Raw genomic sequence first — 3,640 nt, 5'->3', positions numbered from 1 at the left:
AAAAAGGAGAAACGTGAATCCTACCTAGTCTGGAAAAATAGTTTACTGAGCATCTTTCTTGTCATTAACTTCTTAAAACCCACCGGGTCACCCGGACCTTAAGTGGGGGTAATAATTCAGAATGCATAAACTTCCACCAGTAAAATTTTTACCAGCAGGTGGAGCCATTGCGCGCAGCTCCAAGCTGACACCGAAAGTTCCATACCCCACAGCTCTGGAAATGTTATAGCTAGAGGTCTAAAATTTTCTGCATTTGTGGTTGACATGTAAAACAAATATACTAAAATAAAACCTGCTTTTTCTCAAGAATGCTTTTATTACTGCTGTTCAAAAAATACCTATCATTTCTGAGAATAAAAAACAACTTTGATTCATGTTTAAACTGATGCAGGTTGGTCTGTGTTCTAGTCACTCAATTTTAATTTATATAATAGGAAACTAGATGGTGTTAGCTTTCAAAATAATGTATTGCACATGTAATTTGGGCTTACAGTTCGTAAGTTGTTTGCTTTTCCATTTCGGTATGCAAAATAGGTGAGGATTACCAAAAATAAGATGGAAGATAAGAGGTTAACAGAGGAGAATAAGAATAATTCTAGACACCATTTTAATACAGTTGCCAAACTCATCCAGAACCATAGCTCTGTTGACCCAGCCATCCCACTCGCTCTTAGCAGTAATTATTTTATATGGTTCTTTATAAATAAGATTGATTTTGTTAAAAATAAGATCATTAGCACTCCTCTTATTATGATTGGTTTATCTCTGGAAGGTGAGGTGGCATCTGAGGTAACTATAGAATCTGAACGGGGGTTTAGACTGCTTTAAACCAGTTGAAGTTTCAGAGTTAGCAAAACTATTATCTTAATCTAAGCCTTCAACTTGCATGATAGATCCAGTTCCAACCATTTTATTTAAGGGAGTATTCCCTTTGATCTCCTCCGCCATTTTAGATGTAATTAATCTATCGCTGTTACAGGGATATGTACCTCAGACTTTCGCTTGACCCAGACGACTTGGTCAATTATAGACCTATATCCAATCTTCTTTTCTTATCTAAAATTCTGGAGAAAGTAGTTGCCAAAATAGTGTGGAATTTCTGCAGTGTAAGTAATTTTTATAATTACTTACACCGTAATTAACCTTTTGAAGAGTTTCAATCTGGTTCTAGAGCTCATCATTGCTCTGAAACAGCTCTGGTGAAAGCCACAAATGATATTCTTATAACCTCAGATAATGAACTTGTATCTGTACTTGTACTCCTGTTAGATCTCAGAGCTCCATTTGATCATAATATTATTTTAGACAGACTTTAATATTTTTTGTAGGAATTAAGGGGACAGCATTAGGCTGGCTTAAATTTATTTATCTGAGTGATTTCAGTTTGTTCTATGGAAGCTCATTGGTAGAATTCCTTTATGACAGAAAGAATATCCTGACAGAATATTATCAAGTTAGTGTGTCCACTCTAACCTTAATCATTTCTGTAGTTCTCTGCCAAGCTAGAAAAAATAAAAGGTTCTCTTCCTGTGGACTTTAAATGACTGTGTGCGGCAGTGCACAGAAGTTTAATCAGACTGGAATGCAAAGTGACTGTTTCCTGTCTCTCTGGATCAAGCAAAGAGAGAGACGGACAGAAAAAACGTCTTTCGAAACATAAAGATTAAAAAAAGATATTTGAGTAAGTATTAATATACTTATTTGTCTGGCTTTGAGCTAGAACTGTATTTAGTCTGTTTTAGTCTATAATCTGTTTTAAGTCTTTTGTGATCTGCATTTTTAATTCTGATCTGTTTCTATATTAATCTTTAGTGCAGTAAACAGTTTTCATTATACGCTTCACGTAGAATCATCTAACATAATCTAAAGCATAACTAACCTCTTACATCTCTTAATATAATCTCATTCTTTGTTCTGTTTCAAGCATTATTTGTTAGTTTCCTCAAAAAGATAACTTCCTCATATATTGAAATAAATACATGTTGTTTTTTTACCTTTAGGATGTAAGAGTTTCATTTAAAATCCAAGTAACATTTTGTACGAAAACATTTCAAACATTATTCTCTATTTCTGTATCCTATTGAGTAAACAGCTAGTCCTGACGCTGGGGGAGAGCAAAATCTCACTTCAATAAACATCCTGAATTATTATTGTGAAACTAGTCTGAATACTGATTTCTTTGTTTTACTTAAACAACATCTAGTGCATTATTTAAGGAGTCATAGAATCTCTAATTTATGGAAATGTATTGTCTTTAAATACTGTGTAGGCTTCTGTTGGTTTTCTTTTTTTATGTTCTTAAATTAAGTTTTCCTGATTTATTTACTTTTAGCAGCTTCTTTTGCATCCTCTAATATTTATATTCCATAGTTTACAGGTAAACATGTTAATTTTATGTGCTACTTTGTGCCTAGATAATCACTAGGAGGTTCTTGTTAAATGTTTCTATTTAATTAATTTGAATCATGACCTATTCTAACATAGTCACATAATTTTCACGTCTCTATCTTCTGACTTAGTTCTTAATATTATAGACTGTTTCAAATCATTGAATTTGGGAACAATTCCAAAGTATTAGCAGCTGAGCTCTATGTAATATCCATTTATAGTTTTTGCTACGTTACTATGACATTTGGCATAAACCGCGAGTCTTCCTTCAGAAAAGGTTTCAAAGCAGGTTTAGCGGCATCTTTGAAGAGAAACTTAAAGCAAAGTAATTAGTACGTTGTTAATGCAGAGTGTGCAATTAAAACCTGGTCCACATAGTAAGAATAAAATAAAGGTTCAAACAACATCCCATAGGATTCAGGATGTAACCGTTGTAATGATTTATATAGTGGCAATTAGTAACATATTCTGAACATTTTGAAGCTAAGGTTTATTTGAGCTTAAACTATGGACCCTCTTGCCTTTAAGGAACAACTCAGTATATCTACTCTGATGCCAAGACCAATATGTCAAATCGATGTAAAGTCTGAGGATTTGTTTTATATTTCTAATTATGATAATCCCCCGGGATTTTCTAGATTTACTCCCAGTTTCCTTTTTAGTCACTCCCTGATATGTTTTTTCCTGTTAGGTGTCATGGGGTTTTGGTTTTTTCTAGTTAATTCTGAGTTTTCATTGGTCTTATTTTTCATTTTTGTGTTCTAGGTATTTTTGATTGTATTTGAGTTTTAAATATTTCCCATTTGCCCTCTTGTGTCAGTCTACTTTTCCCTATCTCTCTTCTTGCCTCTGTTCATGCTCCCAATCTGCTAATTAGCCTGGTGTTTGTCTCTCCCATTTATTCTCCTCAGTCTGAGTGCAGCAGAACTCTGTTTTCTGACAAGACTCACATAACATGACTGAAGTCTAAATCCTGCTATGCTTTTTTTAACATCACACGTTATATTGTGTGTATCGGATTTTCAAACTGGTTGTTATCTAGTCATGTTTGCCTTCCATCACATGTTGAGTGTGCTAACATGAATAAAGCTATGAAGTAGACCAAATGTAAGTTTATAAGTATATTATTTAGAAAATTAACACTTTTGTAATCTATTTTTTCTTTTTTTTTCTTTCAGAGACAATCACTATATTCTAAAAATGAGAGGTAGGAAAATTACTGTTCAGGGTGTATTTATTTGACCCATTGCAA

Source organism: Cyprinodon variegatus, unplaced genomic scaffold, assembly GCF_000732505.1.
Source record: "Cyprinodon variegatus isolate N-32 unplaced genomic scaffold, C_variegatus-1.0 Scaffold228, whole genome shotgun sequence".
NCBI classification, from domain to species: domain Eukaryota; kingdom Metazoa; phylum Chordata; class Actinopteri; order Cyprinodontiformes; family Cyprinodontidae; genus Cyprinodon; species Cyprinodon variegatus.
Note: the sequence above shows the minus strand (reverse complement) of the source record.